Source organism: Corythoichthys intestinalis, chromosome 6 (genome assembly GCF_030265065.1).
Source record: "Corythoichthys intestinalis isolate RoL2023-P3 chromosome 6, ASM3026506v1, whole genome shotgun sequence".
Lineage (NCBI taxonomy): Eukaryota > Metazoa > Chordata > Actinopteri > Syngnathiformes > Syngnathidae > Corythoichthys > Corythoichthys intestinalis.
Genome location: NC_080400.1, coordinates 22583238 through 22605686, shown reverse-complemented (window position 1 = coordinate 22605686; position 22449 = coordinate 22583238). Strand labels below are relative to the sequence as shown.

The 22449-nt window shown below is 38.7% G+C and overlaps 1 long non-coding RNA gene across 1 annotated transcript; it reads right to left on the bottom strand.

Annotated features, from left to right (window-relative positions):
• Positions 1-220: 220 nt before the first annotated feature.
• Positions 221-21039, bottom strand: LOC130917345 (uncharacterized). Its single transcript, XR_009063449.1, has 3 exons — positions 20859-21039; positions 16226-16381; positions 221-481 (listed from the first exon to the last, which is right to left on the bottom strand). It is a non-coding gene; the product is annotated as an uncharacterized LOC130917345 (long non-coding RNA).
• Between the last annotated feature and the right edge of the window lie 1410 nt (positions 21040-22449).

Below are 22449 nucleotides of genomic sequence, written 5' to 3'. Positions count from 1 at the left end.
GTAAAAGTAAAAAGTATGGCTTAGTAAAACTACTCTTACAAGTACATTTTTCTCAAAAAGTTACTCAAGTAAATGTAACTGAGTACATGAAACGCGTTACTACCCACCTCTGCGAGTGAGGTGCATCTGTCTCAGAGGTAAACTTTCAAAACAGGTGAACTTATTTTAGAGTGATGAAACATTGTGATTTCCACAGAATACTGTATTTTAGGACTGATCATTAAGGCAAGCGAACACTTTAGTGATTTATAGAAACCAAACGTTGCTTATTAATATTTATTTTGCAGCTACCATAACATACCATCTTCTACCACGATAAGCGAGGTCGGATTGCTGGAGGAGCAGCTTCAGGAGGGAAACCCAGACTTTCTGCTCCCCGGCAACTTCATCCAGTTCCTCCGGAGGGACCCAGAGGCATTTAAAGGCCAGCCGTGCAACGGAGTCCACCCAGCATGTCCTGGAATGACTCTAGGGCCTCCTCCTAGTGGGACATGCACAAAACACCTCACCAGGGGGCAACCAAGGGGGCATCCTAATCAGATGTCTGAGCCACTTCATCTACAACCCCTAGCAAAAAGTATGGAATCACCAGTCTTGGACGAGCACTCAGACATTTTATCATGTAGAACAAACTCAGATAAAAAGCTTGAAAAAATGAATTAGTTCAAAAGTGCAACTCTTTAGCATTAAGAAACACTAAAAGAAATGAATATAAAAACATTGTGGTGGTCAGTAAATGTTAATTTTACAGAGCAGGTGCAGGGAAATATATATGGAATCACTCCATTCTGAGGAAAACAACTATGGAATCATGAGAAACAAACAAAGAAATAAGCATCAAAACACATCTCAAATATTTAGTAGCACCACCTCTGGCTTTTATGACAGCTTTCAGTCTCTGAGGCATGGACCTGATGAGTATTCTTCATCAATGTGGTGCCAACTCTCTGATTGCAGTTGCCAGATCATCCTTGCAGGTCGGAGCCTTGCTGTGGACCATTTTTTTCCATTTCCAGCACAGGTTATCAATATGGTTGAGATCTGGGCTATTTGCAGGCCATGACGTTGACTGGATGAGTCTTTCTCCAAGGAATACTTTTTTAGTTTTAGTTCTGTGGCATGATGCATTGTCATCTTGGAAAATGACAAACATATTTTCAATTGAAGGGATAAGAAATCTGTTTAAAATTGGAATGTAAACTTGTGAGTTTATTGAAGATTTAACCACAGCCATCTCCTCAGTGCCTTTGCCTGACATGCAGCCCCATATCATCAAGAACTGAGGGAATTTTGATGTCTTCTTCAGGCAGTCATCTTTGTAAATCTCACTGGAACAGCACCAAAGAAAAGTTCCAGCATCATCACGTTGTCAAGAGTCAAGAATACGCATTGGAAAAGGTGTCAAGAGTCAAGAATCTGCATTGGACAATAACGATATTAGGGGAAAAACATACATTGCGAGTTTTTTGGGGTTTGCGATATATATTGCAATATTAAAAACTGGAGGAATCTTTCACGTGAAATGCGTAAACGTGTCGCCTGCCGACACGTCAAGTGTTAAATTGTTAACATATTTTTCTTTTCTTCACTGCAATCAATTGTCTTTTATTTAAAGTACTATTGTGAACTTAACATAGGTTCACCCTCTGGGAATTATGATACGTTTGAATAAAATCACAGAACAACCAGCATCCAAAAATAATTGGCTTCTGTCGAATGAGGACAATTTAATGTTCAAGTTTTAATTACAAAAAAAAGGCTCTTCAGGTTAGGGCTAAGCAGAGAGACTACTTGAGTAGCATCCATTACGGCTTCTGTGTTCAAATGTGAGGTGAACTGTGATGTTTGAGATGCAAAAAAAAACTACACACAACCAAATCCTGTTTGTGAAAGAGAGCTGAGGCGAGCTGTGGCTTCTCTCACTCCCACTGAAGAGCCGCTCTAGAGTGGCAGTAGAAGCAACACACTCTGCCTCCACTTTTTATTATGTAACAGGTGGAACACACACATGCACCGAATCACACACAAACACCCACGCACCATCACTGTCCAACACCCGCAACCAGTCTCCAGTCTTGCACAAACGGTATTTTTTTTCTTATCTTGGCCAGAGAGAATATGTAATGTTGCTTTAGCCTAAAAGGTCTGTGCTGAGTGATCATCACACACTAAATGTAACCTGTAGCTTTAGCATAGCATTCAAGTTCGCGTTAGCATTACTGTAATGCTAACGGCGAGCGTCCTCTTAAACTCTCGGACATTTATTTTATTTTATTTTTTTTTATATACAGTTCGTGGCATCCAAGTGGGTATTGAAAATAATGAACTATTCATTCAAAATAGTTGGAAACCTTCATTTATTAATTTATTTTGGAGTGAAATGTTTTTATTTTACAGACTAAAACATTTTTAGTAGACGTGAACTAAAACTAGACTAAATTAGTCTTAAGTATTCTTCAACAAAAACTAGACAAAGACATTTTGAGATGAATAAGACTATAAAGTATTATCGTCCAAAAGACTAAGACTAAAATTAAAAGGTCTGCCAAAAACAAGTGGTAGCTAATCTTAAGTGAGTTAGAAAAGTGCTTTTGCCGACCGGAGACTACTCAGAGGCTCAATGAAACAGCGCTGCTGGCGGGGGGCGGGGGGGGGGGGGGGGTGCACGTGGACGTGCATAGTGCATGTGTTCGCCCAGAGGGTTCGACCCGAAGGCTCTCTATTGAAGGCAAGAAAAAGGGCTTTTTGGAGCAGTCTCAGTTCAAATGTCAGGGCTCTGTATACTATGACTCTGGGCTCAGGACATTGGTGGAGCATGCATGGAGTAGAAAAGTATTTTAAATTAACTCTAAAAATTCTGTTTAGTTCCTTTAAAGTAAGCCCTGGAGAAATTCTGTTTACAAATATTACACGATGCTCGTTTAATATCACTGGCTTCAAGTACAAACCGGATTCGGTTGAAGTTGGGAAATTGTGTAAAATGTAAATAAAAACAAAATACAACAATTTGAAAATCCTTCTCAACCCATATTCAATTGAATACACTACAAAGACAACATATTTAATGTTCAAACTGATAAACTTAATTGTTTTCTGCCAAATAATAATTAACTTAGAATTTCATGGCTGCAACACATCCAGTAGACGTTGGGAAAGCTGGCAAAAAATACTGAGAAAGCTGAGAAAAGCTCATCAAACACCTATTTGGAACATCCCACATGTGATCAGGCTAATTGGGAACAGGTGGGTACCATAAAAGGAGCATCCCCAAACATGCTCAGTTATTCACAAGCAAGGATGGGGCGCGGTTCACCACTTTGTCCACAACTGCGTGAGAAAATAGTTGAACGGTTTAAGAACATTTCTCAAAGCAAAATTGTAAGGAATTTAGGGATTTCAACATCTATGGTCCATTTTATCAAAAGGTTCAGAGAATCTGGTGAAATCAATGCACGTAAGCGCCACGGCCGGAAACCAAGACTGAATGACCGTGACCTTCGATCCCTCAGACGGCACTGCTTTAAAAACCGACATGAGTGTGTAAAGGATATCACCAAACAGGCTGAGGAAAACTTCAGAAAACCACTGTCAGTAAATACAGTTCCTCACTACATCAGTAAGTGCGGGTTAAAACTCTACCATGCAAAGCAAAAGCCGTTTATGAACAACATCCAGAAATGCTGTCGGGTTCTCTGGGCCCGAGCTCATGTAAAATGGACTGATGCACAATGGAAAAGTGTTTTGTGGTCTGATGAGTCCACTTTTCATATTGTTTTTGGAAACACTGGACGTCGTGTCCTCCGGACCAAAGAGGAAGCGGACCATCCGGACTGTTATCAACGCAAAGTTCAAAAGCCAGCATCTGTGATGGTATGGGGGTGCATTAGTTCCCGTGGCATGGGTGACTTGAACAACTGAAACGGTTCATCAAGCAAGAATGGGAAAGAATTCCATATCAGAAGCTAAGAGAATTGGTCTCCTCTCTTTCAAAACGTTTGAGTGTTATTAAAAGGAAAGGTGATGTAACCAAGTGGTAAACATGCCCTTTCCCAACTTGTACTGCACGTGTTGCAGCCATGAAATTCTAATTATTTGAAAAATAAAATAAAGCTTATGAGTTTGAGCATTAAATATCTTGTCTTTGTAGTGTATTCAACTGAATATAGGTTGAAAAGGATTTTCAAATTATTGTATTTTGTTTTTATCTACATTTTACACAATTTCCCAACTTCAACCGAATCCGGTTTGGAGTTCCACCCAATAGACATATTTGCCGAGTATTTTTTATTTACAGCTGCGGAAAACCACGACAGATCTGAAAACACATGAATACATTTTCCATACCCATCCTGTGACCCATTCCGGTGTTGTATCTCACTCAAAAATAGCCGTGTTGGACAGCTATACCAATACTAAGTATCGGATCAGGGTGGCACTAATATACTATATACCAGTGTTTCTTAACCTTCCCGAACCCCACAAGTTCCCCATGTGGATTCACCGAACCCTTTGGAATTAGATACTAAAGCTTTTTTTTTTCAAAATTCAAAACGGATATATCAAAGCTAGCAAGCTAATAATTTAGCAAATTCCCCTTCAAAATTATTCTCGCTTTGACAGCATGTTTTAGAAAAAGGTCAAATTTGAGACCATGCTGCCCAATGGTCTGTTGTATTCTCTCATAACAAGTGCAAGTCAACCTTCCACTGAGCAAACCAGTTCCCCCTCCCATCAGATCGAGGACTAGCAGTTAAAACAAATTGATTAAGCCTGTAAATTGAGAGCAAACCAGTCCAAAACGTAGTCTAAAAAGCCACTTTGCCTAGATTTAAACAGCGTACGAAAATAGGGCTCTGCGTTTCATTACCTTCACCGAACCCGAGACTTACTCACCGAACCCAAGTTAAGAACCACTGCTATATCCTGTACCGAACCCAAATGCTATCCCATTAATAAAGCTTCTCTATTTAGGTGAGTAGGACAGACATGCTTGTTTACAAATGCGAGGGCAATGTAATGTGTCAAGAGTATCATGCGCTTCCTTTCGCTCACTCATTGACAACACATTTAACTGCACCCTGCAGGAAAGCAGGACGTGTGCGGCCAGGGCTGCAAGAGGCAGTATGCTGGTCAAAGGGCTGATATAAGTGGGCCTGACAGCACCAAGCAGGTTGTATACTCTTTGTCAGACAGTGATCATCATCGGGGTTGACATACGTCTTGATAAAAAAGCCAAGCAGCTCCTATAAGTGTCACTAGGGAGAGATGGGGCCCAAGATGGCTCTACACCCAAAAAAAAAAATGACTCATCTCCATCATTGGTGCCATCGCTGGTTGCCTGGAGCTAGGGATGCAGATAGAAGAAGAGGGGAGGGGCGGGAAACGCCATTCGAGGAGGGCAGGGTGGCTAAGACGTGAGCGTGATGAGACATGTTAATGTGGATGTTAATGCTCAGACAATCAGTGCTTCCCCCTCAGGCCCCCACAACACGCTAGGATCACATTAGCGCTAATGTTGCCAACATTAATGCGCATGCCGCCCATTGACAAGGGGGGAATTGGGAAGAGCGCAAACTGCTGTACGACTCCTTGCAAGGTCATACGTTTAGCAACGAAGAGTGTTCGAGAGCCATGTACAGCTTGAAAATTAGGCAATGTGCCATGTTAGAAACCTACTTAGCCCAGGTTTGTATCAAGAGGAAGTAATGAGCTGCAAAAAGCCTTTTTTTTCCCCACCACCAAATCTGCATGGCACCGCCTTCAAACGAGGCTCCGCATTGGGCAAATATGAATGGCACACACTTTGCTGCAGTGTATTAACGGGCGGGTGGCGAACGGCGAGCCTTTAAGCGATCATGCGTGATGCTTGCGGCGTATGTGAGAGCGTGTAATGTCGACAGGAGGATTCTTCACAGACAAGGGAAGGCGTGTTAATTCATTTAAATGAGCTGAGGTGCAGAATGAGGGGAAAGGGTGGGGGGCCGTTGTTTAAAAAATAAAATGAAAAGGAGGGGTGGCTGAGCTTCCTGAGCTGCAAGAAAGGAGTAAATTGGGGGGTTGGGGGTGGAGATGGGAAGCATGTGAATTGGAGACGGAGAGCACCCACACATATGAGAACACGCACAAAAAAACATGCCAGGGTAATACCATCTCTTCCAAGATGGCTGCCAGCACGGAGGCGTTGCTGTGTGGGACTAACCTGCTGTGCTCGCCCCTTAGTGGCACACAAACACACTTTCTCATTTCACACAACTCCAAGTAAAAAGCACACTGACTCATTAAGTAATGAATTAGTGTATGTTTAAAATGCAATCAGATAAACATATAGTTTGCAATCTACAGATTGTGCAGTGGACGTTTATAGCTGTCATGGGTATGAATGTAAAAATAATAAATCCACACTTGGGCTGGGCAATATGGAGAACCCCCCCGCCCCCAGATTGTCCGATCTCGATTTCAATTTTTTTTTTAAAAAACTTGGTTTCTACAGTTTTTTTTAATAAGTAAAGATGTCCCGATCGATCGGGTCTGATCACGTCATTTTCAAAGTATCGGAATCGGCAAAAAATATCGGACATGCCTTTTTTAATATATATAGATTTTTTAATTAAATCATTTTCTAATTGTATTTAACGTTACAGACAAAATGACTTACACTCATCTAGAGTCTTTAGTTTTGGCTTAATGTAGGGCTATCAAATTTATCGCGTTACAGTGGTAATTAATTTTTTTTAAATTAATCACGTTAAAATATTTAACGCGATTAACGCATGCGCTGCACGACCCACTCACGAATTGTCGCGTTCAATCTATAATGGCACCATTTTACCTATATATAGAGCTAAAAGGCAGCGTAAAATGAGTAGAGTGAATTTTGGCAGCCTTTGGAGCTCTTATTTAATTGGCTAAAGCCTTACTATCCCTCTCTCAACAATTAGAAATATCGTGGGAAGCAATGTGGGGAAGAAAGGTAGTAGTTGATCTTTTTCTTAACACCCTATGTTATTTCCCAACGCAGAGAAGATATATCAATTGGTGCCACTACGCAGTCATGGTTGCACTTCCCATCATGCATTTGGGCAGAACAGTTAAACGGCTACAGTATCATTTACTGAAAGCTCAACAAATACACTAGATGGCAATATTTAGTCATAATATACAAAGTCACATTTATCCTTTAAGAATTACAAGTCTTTCTATCCATGGATCCCTCTCACAGAAAGAATGTTAATAATGTAAATGCCATCTTGAGGATTTAATATACAAATACAGTACTTATGTACTGTATGTTGAATGTATATATTCGTCCGAGTTTTATTCATTTTTTTCTTAATGCATTGCCAAAATGTATATGATCGGGAATAATTATTGGGAATGATTGGAATTGAATCGGGAGCAAAAAAAAAAGCAATCGGATCGGGAAATATCGGGATCGGCAGATACTCAAACTAAAACGATCGGGATCGGATCAGGAGCAAAAAAACATGATCAGAACAACCCTAGTAATAGATAGTGTAAAGCGCTTTGAGCGCCTTGAAAGGTGGAAAAGCGCTATATAAGTGTAACACCATAACCATAACGATAAGTATTTATATAATGGTGTCTTCCCTTTTAGATTTAACATTAAGCCATTACAGCCTCAAAAAATTAAATATGTATTTTAGAGCACGTTATTTTCTCTGTTACAGTATATATTTAGCTTCACAGTTGGCCTCATCTGAAGTGTAACAACCGCTTGAAAACCATCATCAATGGACCCTTTCTGAGAGACTGTTCAAAATCTGCTATATGGTGGATTAAATTTGACACAGCAAATCATGGAAATCGACTTAAAAATGAAAAAATGAAAACATTTAAAAATGATCTAATCTAATCTTCGGTCTTGATCTTAAAATCACCTAGCCCTAAACTAAACTATAATATTTATCTAGTTTCAGTTAAATCTGAGCATATTGGTTTTGCATAACTGATGCAGCTCTTATTTTGGAGCTCTTGGATTTTGGGCATGTACAGTACAGTTGTGGTCAAAAGTTTACATACACTTGTGAAGAACATAATGTCATGGCTCTCTTGAGTTTCCAGTTTTTTCCACAACTCTGATTTTTCTCCGATACAGTGATTGGAACAGATACTTCTTTGTCACAAAAAACATTCATGAAGTTTGGTTCTTTTATGACTTTATTATGGGTTAACAGAAAAAGTGATGAAATCTGCTGGGTCAAAAATATACATATATGGATCTGAAAAAGCGAATCATTGACTTGAACAAGTCAGGAAAGTCACTTGGAGCCATTTCAAAGCAGCTGCAGGTCCCAAGAGCAACAGTGCAAACAATTGTTTGTAAGTATAAAGTTCATGGCACTGTTTTGTCACTGCCACGATCAGGAAGAAAACGCAAGCTATCACCTGCTGCTGAGAGAAAATATGTCAGGAGGGTGAAGATTCAACCGAGAATCACCAAAAAGCAGATCTGCCAAGACTTAGAAGCTGCTGGAACACAGGTGTCAGTGTTCACAGTCAAGCGTGTTTTGCATCTCCATGGACTGAGAGGCTGCCGTGCAAGACCCGAAGATTGGGTCTTGGGCGCAGTTGGGTGTTCCAACAGGACAATGACCCCAAACACACATCAAAAGTGGTAATGGAATGGCTAAATCAGGCTAGAATTAAGGTTTTCGAATGGCCTTCCCAAAGTCCTGACTTAAACCCCATTGAAAACTTGTGGACAATGCTGAAGAAACAAGTCCATGTCAGAAAGCCATCAAATTTAACTGAACTGCACCAATTCTGTCAAGAGGAGTGGTCAAAGATTCAACCAGAAGCTTGCCAGAAGCTTGTGGATGGCTACCAAAAGCGCCTAATTGAAGTGAAAATGTTCAAGGGACATGTTACCAAATATTAGCGCTGCTGTATGTATATTTTTGACCCAGCAGATTTGATCACTTTTTTCTGTTCACCCATAATAAAGTCATAAAAGAACCAAACTTCATGAATGTTTTTTGTGACAAAGAAGTATCTGTTCCAATCACTCTATCAGAGAAAAATCAGAGTTGTCGAAATAACTGGAAACTCAAGAGAGCCATGACATTATGTTCTTCACAAGTGTATGTAAACTTTTGACCACAACTGTATGTCATATTTAGGTTCTGTATTTTTATTTATTTATTTTTCTTCCTATACCAGAACACTTAATAGAACTGCATGAGATGTAAGTTATATATCATATTTACATATATATATTCCAATACATCTATGTTTTCTTTTTTTTTTTTTTTTTTTTATTGGGACATCGACTTCATAATATACATGAATATACGACATGACACGGGGCATAAGGCCGATTCGTAGGGGGCCTATTTTCAAAAACGTGCGAATACAAAGATTTTCAAAACCAAAGCTGCTACCGACCTAAAACCAAAACAGGCACCTACCTTAGGCATATATGAGTCTCCATGAGCAGCGGCATCAAAAATTCAAAGTCGTTCCCTTATAAAATCCCGATTAATTATTTTTTTATATGAGTATAACAAACCTTAAAATGGCTATAAAATTGTCAGATTTGACACTAGATTCACAAAAATCACCAAATGCTAGATTCACAAAAATAACCAAATGCAGAGATAATCACTTATATTTTCAGGATCAATAGCAATATTTAACATATCATACAGCCGCAGCCCCCCAACCGGCACGGCACAGCATGCCACGGGACCCCGAGTGGCCCACCAAGCTCTGGGCAGGGCAGGGTCCCCCGCCGGTGCAGGCAACACCCAGCTGATACACCGGCGCCCAGCCAGCGACCTGCGATGGAGCACAGGGCGGATAATGAGTCCAGAGCTTTGCCTTTTGGCTCTGCTCCTTCTTCACCACAATGGACCAGTGCAGAATCCGCGAGTGATTTTAGGTTCGCAGTAAACTGTCATCCATCATACTGAGAATATAAGCATTGATATGTGATGTGGCCAGCCACTGCCAACTGTTAGTGTTAATCATCATGGTTCTGATCTGTTTGTTAGGCAAAAAGAGCCAGGAACACAGAAAGAGAAAGACTGAAAGAGAGAAGGAAGGTGAAAGTAGAAGACGTGGTGGATCCGGGCGAGGGAAAATCTTTTCCCAGCCACACTTCTCTGATCTTATCACTTTCCCACGCCTTTATGGCTGACTTCCTCCATGCACACAAACATACACACACACACACAAGAAGAAACGGAACTTTTGATAGCAAAAGATGAATATTTCAAGGTTATTTTGAAAAACTTAGGGGATGTATCCGTTTCCATTCAACTTTTAACAAATGCTGCTGAGACTGGGTGCTCCATGAACCATATAAATACACATGTTCAATGCCACAAACAAAGTTAACCCTTTATAAGACACTTACCGAACTCATTGGTTTCCATTGAGGGCAATAGATATCCGATCCATTTTGACTGGGAAAAGCTAACAATGAATGACCAGTCCTAACCCTCCCAGTCAAAATGGATAGGACGTCTAGCGCCGCCAACGGCACAGAAAGATTAGCATTAGATCAGCAACAAACGGATAAATGTTACTTCTTTCCATTACCTTCACAATTTACCTTGTTTTCCACATGTTGTAGGTAGCAATCAAGACAAAATGGCTATTTCCGTCAACTGTATCAACTATCAAATTCGTTGGCAACAAATTTATTAATCGATTTAATCAATTAGTTGTTGCAGCTTTATTAAGAAGCTAGTTTAGACAGTAAGATGTCCGAAAATTGGCAAAAAAAAATGTGAATTGTTGTTTTCCCAAAGTAAAAGCAGATTTTTGTTCATGTCCTACTTTGACTTAACAAAAATATATAAGGAATTTTGATTATATTTACAACTGAGAAGTTCTATATACAGTATGTTGTAATTTCAAGGATTCGTACATGTTTAAGGTGAAGAAGGTCCTAAACGATTAATCGGTTATCAAAATAGTTGTCGATTAATTTTCTAATCGATCAGCTGTCGATTAGATGTTGCTCCTCTAATTAAAATTCACAGCCAGTCCTCAGAGTTTAAATGAACTTGATGTCTATGTTGTCAATGGCGGGCAATGAGTTCAATACAATACTACGAAATTTAAAAATACAATAATATAAAATTAACTTTACTGTGATATTAGTAGTCCTTATTTCTCATTACATCTGAGCTGGACCCCCCAAAAAATTATTGGGGGCTAAAACCACAGTGCATTTCTGGTTAATATTCATTTTAATGTTAGTAATATTGTTTACATTACATTTTATTAAATTTTATCATTTATTTATGATTAAGAATTTAAAAAATAAATAAATAAATAAAGCACTAATGTGCAAATAGAGGCTGAATGCTGTGACCAGTTCATATTTTATAGTCACTGTTTAATTGTGTACAAATTATTCAGAGGGAAAATAGTTACGAGGTACGATGGCCGTTGACCCATGGAATACGGCTGCCGAGCTTTATGAGGATCAGTTCCAAAACTACAGGTAACAATAACCTACAGGTAACAATAAGTCTGTAATTAATTAATAAGCCCAGACACATTTATTTAGCTTAAATCAGGCTCCAGAGATCGATGAGTATACGTTTACCTACCAAATCTCATTGTGATCCATTCAATTTAAAATACGAATTAAGTAATCTAGAGGAATAGATTAAAAAAAAAAAACTTGTACACACCACAAACAAAAACAACAACAACAACATGAGCCTTGACTTGACAGGCTTTCAACCTGTACAAATAATTATAACTGAGACGTAGCATCCACATAGGGCAGGGGTCGGCAAACCAAAATGTTGAAAGAGCCACATTAGACCAGTAAAACAAAAAACAAATACGTCTGGAGCCGCAAAAAATTAAAAGCCTTATAATGAAGGCAACACATGCTGTATATATCTACATTAGCCACTATCAAAATAACTAAATTGTACATAATGACCCTTCATGATTAAATGTTTTCCCTGCAGTGCAGCCTATAGAGCAGGGGTGGGCAAACCAGTCCTCGAGGGCCGCAGTGGGTCCTGGTCTTTGTTCCAACTGACCCAGCACAGATAGTATAACCAATGAGGTTTCAGCAGAAATGAGAAGCACCTGACTGCAATCGACTGATTGCACTTGTAAAACAGCAGATTGGTGAAAATGTGTCCTCTTAATGGGTTGCAACAAAAACCCGCACCCACTGCGGCCCTTTGTGGAATAGTTTGCCCACCCCTGCTATAGAGAATGTCGCACCACGTGACTACTTTGATGCACCAATCCGCCTCAAGTTTAATTTCATTACAATATTAATTAATTAGAAGAATGTTTGTGTGATGTTTGTCTTCTGACACAAACCATATTAAACCCAAAAATATATTTCCCTCACCCATCAATTTTCAAACTTTTTTTAAAAAAAAGTTCCAGGGAGCTACTCGGGCAGCGCTAAAGAGCCGCATGTGGCTCTAGAGCCGCATGTTGCTGACCCTCGACATAGGGTATGGAGACATTACATTTTGGGTCATGTAGAGCAGTGGTCCCGAGGCTATTTATTATTCCAGGTCTTTATGGGGTTAATTTGCTTTTTTTAAATTGCCAAAAACAGTTGGCGTTTGTAGTATTAAGGAAAAATATTTTGTCGTAAATTAGTTAGGGCTGTCAAATTTATCGCGTTAATGGGCGGTAATTAACTCATTCACTCCCAGCCATTTTCACCGGAGCAAGGCCCTTCGCTCCCGGCCATTTTACTGGATTTTGACTGATTTTGCAAGGCGCACAAAAAATTCTGTTCTATTGCTATATAAACATGGAACCCACCAAAAGAAAGATTTGACTCTCTTCTTTCAGCAGAAAAAAAAGTTCATATCTTTTTCCATTCTTTAGAAATCAGCATTAGAAAATAGCTTAGTTTGAGCAATTTTCCAATTTCTGATGAAAAAAACGGAGAAAATGAGCTTTTTGTAAACGCAAAAATTTCAAACATAACTTTGACTTTAACACGGCTATTTTTTGCTTCAGTGACATCCCAAACATCTGAATAATATTTTCCTTTAACAAAATAACATGAACAACCAGCCAAATAGAGCTTTTGATAGCAAAGTAACAATTTATTCACACTTATCTAACTGAGAGATGACGCTTGGTGGCTGCGAAAGCGGTTAAACTTTTCCCTCATTGCCGACTGTCTCGTAAAGATGGATTTTTTTTGGTCTTTTTTTTGTGGTGACCACTGTCTCGTTTGCCTGGGGAACTTACGTTCCTGGGGGGGAACTGGTTTGGCCGTGTGTGTTTCCGTGCAGGACACTCGAGCGTGCGGTGGACCTGAGCAGCAAGCTGCGGAGAGGCTCTGCTAACTTCCCTAATAAAGTTGTACTGTTTGAATTGGGTTGTGAGGTCTTAACAGATGCGCTACTGCCCTCCAGTGGCCAGTTTTATTGCTTTAAAATTGGTTTTAAGGCTTGTTTTTTGTTTCGGCGATAGATCGGAAGCTCTAGATGCTTCTTGTACAAAAAAACGCAAAAGACGTATAATTACGTTTGTGGGACAGTTAAGCATTTAAAAATACAACGTCTTTGTACGTTTCTGGGAGCAAATGAGTTAATGTTTTATATTAATCACGTTAAAATATTTGACACAATTAACGCATGCACTGAATGACCCGCTCACGCATTGCCTCAAACATTACAATGACGCCGTTTATGCACATTAAGAGTGAAGAGAATGCCACCAGCCGCTTGGGGGCAGTGCCGTGACATACCAATGTTATTCCTTCTAATAGTGGGAGAATTAGTAGTTGTGAGACGTTTATGCTGTTGCATTGTGCTATTTGTGCTCCACACATATTTCTGTAAGTTTTCTTTCTTTTAGTGGCAATTATGTGTCTCTTGTTGTATTTTGGGTAAGAAATGTATAGATATATAGATATATATTATAAAGGGGAGTGGACACAGGCGTTGATTGGACCGCGCCGTTTATTGGCATATGTTTCGGCAACTCCTTCACAACAAACATAAGTATCATTTAGTGAAAGCACAACAAAAATAATATTCCTATCTCTCAAAAAAATAATGTTCACAAAAAGAAAAGCACTTCAGTCTGTAGTAATGAGGCCCTATTCTCACACAGTTAAACAATAATGCAAAGTGAACTGGCATTCCCAAACAAAATAGTTATGCAAAATACACAAACTTACTCAGACTGGTCACTCTATCCTTATTATTGTTATTTTTATTCTTAGTATTATTATATCAACTCTACTTTTGATTGAAAATTTTACAAATTTTATGAAAAACGAAAACATGAGGGGTTTTAATATAAAATTACTATAACTTGTAACTATAACATTTATCTTTTTAGGAACTACAAGTCTTTCTCTCCGTGGATCCCTTTAACAGAAAGAATGTTAATAATGCCATATGTGGATTTATTGTTATAATAAACAAATACAGTACGTTGTATGTATATATCAGTCTTGTGTCTTATCTTTCCATTCCAAAAATAATTTACAGAAAAATATGGCATATTTTAGAGATGGTTTGAATTGCGATTAATTACGATTAGGCCTGCAGCTATTAAATATTTTCGTAGTCGAGTAATCGACTGAAAATTCTATCGATTAATTGAGTAATCGGATAAAACATTTTTTGGGGGTAAAGAACAATTATAAATATAGATGAGAAAACAAGACATTACATCTAATATTGAATCACTTTCAGTCAATCAATGTCTTTATTTTCGATGTACATTGTTGAAAACAGCCAACAGTTGCCTCTCAGATGTGACTAGAATAAAAACACCAATGCACTGCTTTCACTCCAAAAACTTTAGAGCTTATAAAATATATATTTCTTACCCAAAAAACGTCATTACGCTTGATAACAGACATCACTTAAATGTTAGGTGTTTTTCCCACGTGTTTCAATTGAATTTCCACTTGTGTCAAGCTATAAGTTCTAGTTAAGTTTTAAGTTACCTCTAAACTGTAAGTCCTGATAGGATTTTGAGTTTTTGCAGTGTTCAAAATAAATGCTGTGCTGTATTGGAGCACATTAGGCACCAGTGCTACTTGGTGTTTTATCCAGCAATGACTAGTGAGCTAAAATTGACAGTTAGCATTATTACGTTTTTATTTTACACCCTAATCACTCTACAGCGCTGTTTTCACAGATTAAATAAAGCCCGTATGTAAGAGCTAGCCACGCATCGACAGTGGTCATAATGAATAGAAACCTTGCCCTACGCAGGGATAACGTTACGTGAGCGAGTGACAGTAACGTTAATCTTATTTATCAGCGCTAAGAAGTGTACTGCTTTAAGATGGCGGCTGTTTTATTAACGCCGCCGAGTCGGTCATTTCGCATCTAGTTGTACGTACATGTGATATCTATGACACGCATGAGACACTACCTGCTACCACCGTAGCAACATGCGGGAGTAGTTTTTAGCAACGTTGGCGCAGTTTGTAACGGCTGTCGGCTGCAGTAAGGTATTTTTTTTGATTGCTTCTTCTACGCACATAACATCAGCGCGTTGTTCCGCATTAAAAGGAGTCCGGGCAAAGTGTGATGCTTAGAGCTGACAAAATTAAACGATTCCTCGAGGTGAATAAAATTACTCGGATCAGTTTTTAAACTCGAGTTACTCGAGAATTCGTTTCAGCTCTAATTACAATTAATTAATTTTTAAGCTGTGATTAACTCGATTAAAATTTTTAATCCTTTGACAGCCGTAAAATTAATATTAGCACCAAAATGGCCTTGAAAAAATATGTATTGGTCTGAAAATGAAGGTAAGGATTTATGTCGTATACAATCAAACGCTCAAAATTGAACACCCCTCCAAAATTGATCAAGTGTTACTTGGAAAGCCAAGTATTTCTTCGATCCTCTTTGCTGTTTGACTACCACTAGCATAAAATATTCCCTATTTATCTTAAAAGAAACCCGCATTAATCATCTAACTGAATGAATGTGTTGCGTTTCTCATCAGGAGCACACTACACAACTGTCAAGTGCAGAAAAAGAGGTTCCCTTTTGGCTTTAGGTTGCTTGAAAAACACTGTCACATCCTTCCACCAGTTGTTTGTTTCCCCTCACTCACTCTGATGCTGTTTGTCTGTGCTGTCAGCACCGGCTGCCATTCTAAACGGCTGTGGGAAGACTAAGCAGTCAGTGCTCTCACACCTGTCCGGTAGAGCGTGTGCGCCTGTGTGTGTTTACGTAGTGATGTTATCAGGACTTAAATGGCTTCTCGTGCTTACCTCAACTGGAGCCCTTATAGAAAGCAGCTGATCATCCATCTGATGAAGCCCCAGGCAACCAACTGGCAAAATGCTAAGGCAAGATGTTAACTCTTGCGGTCCAGTCCTTTTGTCTTATCCCAAATATTAAAGTCGAAGGATGTTTTCACAGCATACCTGAAAATGTCGTCACCATTGAAAGCAGGAGTTAGCCAGGGAACATTTGATTTTTAAAAGTCACCTGTTAAATATAATAACATTGCATATAACCGAGTTTGAAAACTAGTGCCGAGTGAAGATAAAGTACTGTACAGGGATTCTCAGTTTACGATGCACCGAAAAATGACATTTTGAGGTTATGAAGAATATGTCGTCGCGCATAATAAAGCAATTTTTACTGCTGAACAAGGTTTTTCGTTTGCTTCCCTTGCATTTTTGCTATGGAGGTGCTATACAGGTAAATATTTACTTTTATCATGACATTTTGAGGTTATGAACGTCACACAAAAAAAATCTGTTAGCTATTGGTGTGAGAACATGTCCTCACAGTGTCATAATAAGGCAAACTCAGTATCATTCTCGATTGTCTTTGTTTTTTTACGTTGTATTGATTTAATGAGATTTTTATGATATTCATGTGATGTAAAGCACTTTGAATTGCCTTGTGTTGGATTGTGCTATATAAATAAATTTGCCTTGCCTTGCCTATAGTGCATTTATCTTATAGTTATGTATTTTCTTAAATTGCTCCTCGTACAGCGCAAGACCCTATAGCAAGATTCAAACGACGCCACATATGTATTTCTTTTAGCTATATTATCAAATTTTCGATTTAGCCTTCGAAACAAACTGCTAAATTGATTGATTGATTCATTCATTCGCTTAAAATTGACTACACTAGGGTGACCATATTTTGATTTCCAAAAAAAGAGGACACTCGGCCAGTCTCGATATACTTGAACTCTACTTGAAGTTCACTCAAAGATGCCTATATCACTTTCATTTATATTTAAAGTGTGCCTACGTCCTCAGGATAGGAAAATTTATACATACAGTGGGGACAACAAGTATTTGATACACTGCCGATTTTGCTGGTTTTCCCACTTGCAAAGCATGTAGAGGTCTGTAATTTGTATCATAAGTTCTCTTCAACTGTGAGGGACGGAATCTACTACAAAAAAACAGAAAATCACATTGTATGATTTTTAAATAATACATTTGCACTTAATTGCATGAAATAAGTATTTGGTACATCACAAAAATCAAACTTAATATTTGGTACAGAAACCTTTGTTTCCTATTACAGATACCAAACGTTTCCTGTAGTCCTTGACAAGGTTTGCACACACTGCAGCAGGGATTTTGGCCCACTCCTCCATGCAGATCTTCTCCAGAGCCTTCAGGTTTTGGGGCTGCTGCCGGGCAACACGGACTTTCAGCTGCCTCCATAGATTTTCTGTCGGGTTCAGATCTGATGACTGGCTAGGCCACTCCAGGATCTTAAGATGCTTCTTACGGAGCCACTCTTTAGTTGCCTTGGCTGTGTGCTTTGGGTTGTTGTCATGCTGGAAGACCCAGCCACTACCCATCTTCAGGGCGCTCACTGAAGGAAGGAGGTTGTCAGCCAAGATCTGGCGATACATAGCCCCATCCATCCTCCCCTCAATACGGTGCAGTCATCCTGTACTCTTGGCAGAGAAGCAGCCCCAAAAAATGATGTTTTCTCCTCCATGTTTCACGGTTGGGATGGTGTTCTTGGGGTTGTACTCATCCTTCTTTTTCCTCCAAACACGACGAGCCGAGTTTAGACCAAAAAGTTCAATTTTGGTCTCATCCGACCACATGACCTTCTCCCACTACTCCTCTGGATCATCCAGATGGTCAGTGGCATACTTCAGACGTGTCTGGACATGCACTGTCTTCAGCAGCGGGACCTTGCGTGCGCTGTAGGATTTTAATCCATGACGGCGTTATGTGTTTCCAATGGTTTTCTTCGAGACTGTGGCTCCAGCTCTCTTCAGGTCATTGACCAGGTCCTGCCGTGTAGTTCTGGGCTGATCCCTCACCTTCCTCATGATCAGTGATGCCCCACGAGGCGAGATCTTCCATGGAGCCCCAGAACGAGGCAGATCGGCCGTCAACTTGAACTTCTTCCATTTTCTAATAATCGCTCCAACAGTTGTTACCTTCCCACCAAGCTGCTTGCTTATTTTCCTGTAGCCCATCCCAGCCTTGTGCAGGTCTATTATTTTATCCCTGATGTCCTTACACAGCTCTTTGGTCTTGGACATTGTGGAGAGGTTGGAGTTTATTTGTTTGAGCATGTGAACAGGTTTGTTTTATACAGGTAAAAAAAAGTTCAAACAGGTGCAGTTACTTCCGGTAATGAGTGGAGAACAGGAGGGGTTCTTAAAAAAGAACTAAGAGTCGAAATATTTACTAGTTGGTAATGTATCAAATGCTTATTTCATGCAGTTAAATACAAATTTATCATTTAAAAATTATACAATGTGATTTTCTGCATTTTTGTATTAGATTCCATCCCTCACAGTTGAAGAGAACTTATGATACAAATTACAGACCTCTACATGGCTTGCAAGTGGGAAAACCAGCAAAATCGGCAGTGTATCAAATACTTGTTCTCCCCACTGCATATATATATATATATATATATATATATATATATATATATATATATATATATATATATATATATATGTGTGTGTGTGTGTGTGTATACATATATATATATATGTCAAACGCTTAAAATTTTTAATCGAGTTAATCACAGCTTGGAAATTAATTAATCATAATTCAAACCATCTATAAAATATGCCATATTTTTCTGTAAATTATTGTTGGAATGGAAAGATAAGACACAAGACGGAGATATACATTCAACATACTGTACATAAGTATTGTATTCAACATACTGTACATAAGTATTGTATTTATTAAAACAATAAATCAACAAGATGGCTTTAACATTAACATTCTGTTAAAGCGATCCATGGATAGAAAGACTTGTAGTTCTTAAAAGATAAAATGTTAGCACAAGTTATAGAAATTTTATATTAAAACCCCTCTTAATGTTTTCCTTTTAATAAAATTTGTAAAATTTTCAATCAAAAAATAAACTAGTAGCTCGCAGTTGTTCATGTCAATCATTACACAAGTGCTGAAACCCATAAAATCAGTCGCACCCAAGCGCCAGCAGAGGGCGACAAAACAATTGGACATGACACTACTGTCATTTTAATCTGTTTGAGCGGGGCATGTGCGTCAATTGCATCAAATATTTTAACGTGATTGTCTAAAAAAATGAATTACCTCCCTTTAACGCGATAATTTTGACAGCACTAATATATATATACTAGTATATTACCATATAGTATATATTATTTGTTACATGGAAATAATTTTTACTCAACAGGCTTTATTGTTCCTAAAAAATAATCCAAGTACAAAAACGCCCTCCCCCACAAAAAAAAAAAAAATGTGCCAACTAAATATTTTTAAAAATTACAACAGCATAAACGTCTCTTAGAACTACTCCTTATTGTAGTCTGCAAGTTGTACTGTAGTCGTGCCAAACCGTCAACCCAGAAGATGGTGGTAATGCACCATTATACATGGGGTAAACTGCCAACAAAAAACAAGAACTACTCCTTCTCCACCTACTAGTAGGAGCCACATCAACGCAGGCAGGCGCTGCCCCCCTGCGGCCGGAGGTATTCTCTTCAAATTGGTCCCGTGAAACATCATGAAAACCGGACATTTTCATTAATTTATAAAACACGGCCGGACGCTTCGGCGAGGACGTGAAAAGTGCACTTGTCTGGGCAAAAGAGGACGTTTGGTCACCCAAGACTACACGCATTGTCCCTCACTAAAATTGGGCATGGATCATACAAGCAGTAACATTTTGTCTCAGGGCTGATTATTTATTTGCACATTTATAGTTTCTTCCTGGTTCTGAGTTTCCTGGTAGGGAGCATGTGCGCTCTTTGGGTGTGATTATCATGTCATTTAGGGAGCCTGTAACGGTCACTTCTGTGATACTATTTGTTCCTTAGGACATCCACCACACAGTGGCGCCTCTTTATGTTCGTCTTCTTCTTCAGTTTCTAGCTACTTTTTTGGGAGTCAAGTTTGATCATGTGTGCGTGGTTAATTGCACTCCTGAGTGACGAGTGGTTGAGCTGGATTTGATTTATTTTTTGTGTATTATAAGTGCATAAGTGGAAGTCTGCGTCCTTTATTTACTTTTTATGCACTCATCCTGCCCTGCCACGCGTTACAAACCGGCGGTCGTAGTTCATTTGAACTTTGTTTAGGTCTGACGCCATTTCGCTGAAATATTTCACTTTGAACATTTGGTATGTGTAGGACCTCGTCAAATCCTATGACTGAGGGTTCAGGATAGATCGAAAGGTATCGCTAGTGGTCTTTCATTGCATCCTGAAGCACAAACGTGTCATTTGAAGTAAAACGTAAAACATTTCATGGTTATTTAGTGTATAATCATTATGTCTATATTTCAATATGTCACTCAAAATTGAGCTCTATCACTAAGTGGGTCTGGAGAATTTATGTGTTGACCACATTTAAAATAAGTTTAAGGCCCAATAAGGAGAGGAAATACCCCGCTTACCATTCAGGTACTCGGTAGCTACAGATGAATGTTTGAACTGTTAACTGACGCTGCCACTGGTCTCCGCACACATTGAAGGCATTGCTTCCTGGTTTTAAAATTTTCCACCCTACTCAGGTAAATTTCCACCAATTGGGAAAAAACGGTAATGACGTCAAATGAAAGAAACGCTTTAAGTTTTTTTGGGTTTTTTTCCAAGTCGATGGCTTGAATTCATAAACCTTAAAGGAAAACAAAAACAACAGCCAAGCCGTGTTTATCATCTTTTTTTTATGTCTTCAGTGTGGACCTATCTGTTGTGACAACGTCATTAATTTCACATCCGCTCCGACCAGAAAGACACTTCTCGTTTCCATGCTGGTCTTAGGGCGTCCTCTAGTGTTCATTAATATATTACACACATAGATCAGTTCATTCCTCAGGACACGAGTTAAAACTTAAAATTACAAATTTTATACCGTAGCTTGATTTGAATATTTTAATTTGATCATATGTTCATATTTCATGTGCCAACCAAACTAATGGCTGTATATATCAGACATTTTCATAGCCCAAGATGTGTGGTAAAAGAGGATTAAAGAATGATTAAAGTGATTCATTGAAATTATGATCAGTGTAAATATAATAAAAACTTTGACCTTCATTTTGTATTGTTTATTTTTGATGGTTATTTTAAAAACATTTTTTTAAAAAAAGAAAAAAAAAACTGTAATGTTACACATAGTTCATTTATTTAAAAAGATTGTTACTTAGATTGTTGCTTATTGTTACTCTTTGCAACCATTTGACAGTCAGTCTTGCCATCCCGTCACTTCAGACGACATCGTTGTGTGTTCGCTATAAAAATATAAACAGAGAGAATATATTATTTCACAAAACGACCTTTTTATTTGAATTTGAACTGAACATTCAAATATATTTGCATGTTGTTATATTCAGACCAGCAAAAAAAACTGTATGTACAGTGGGGCAAATATGTATTTAGTCAACCACTAATTGTGCAAGTTTATCCCACTTGAAAATATTAGAGAGGCCTGTAATTGTCAACATGGGTAAACCTCAACCGTAAGAGACAGAATGTGGGGGGGGAAAAACAGAAAATCACATTGTTTGATTTTTAAAGAATTTATTTGCAAATCATGGTGGAAAATAAGTATTTGGTCAATACCAAAAGTTCAACCCAATACTTTGTTATGTACCCTTTGTTGGCAATAACGGAGGCCAAACATTTTCTGTAACTCTTCACAAGCTTTTCACACATTGTTGCTGGTATTTTGGCCCATTCACCATGCAGATCTCCTCTAGAGCAGTGATGTTTTGGGGCTGTCGTTGGGCAACACGGACTTTTTTTTTTTTTTATCATTTTGACGCCACGGGGTGAAATCTTGCATGGAGCCCCAGATCGAAGGAGATTATCAGTGGTCTTGTATGTCTTCCATTTTCTAATAATTGCTCCCACAGTTGATTTCTTTACACCAAGCGTTTTACCTATTGCAGATTCAGTCTTCTCACCCTGGTGCAGCTCTACAATTTTGTATCTGGTGTCCTTCGACAGCTCTTTGGTCTTGTCCATAGAAGAGTTTGGCGTGTG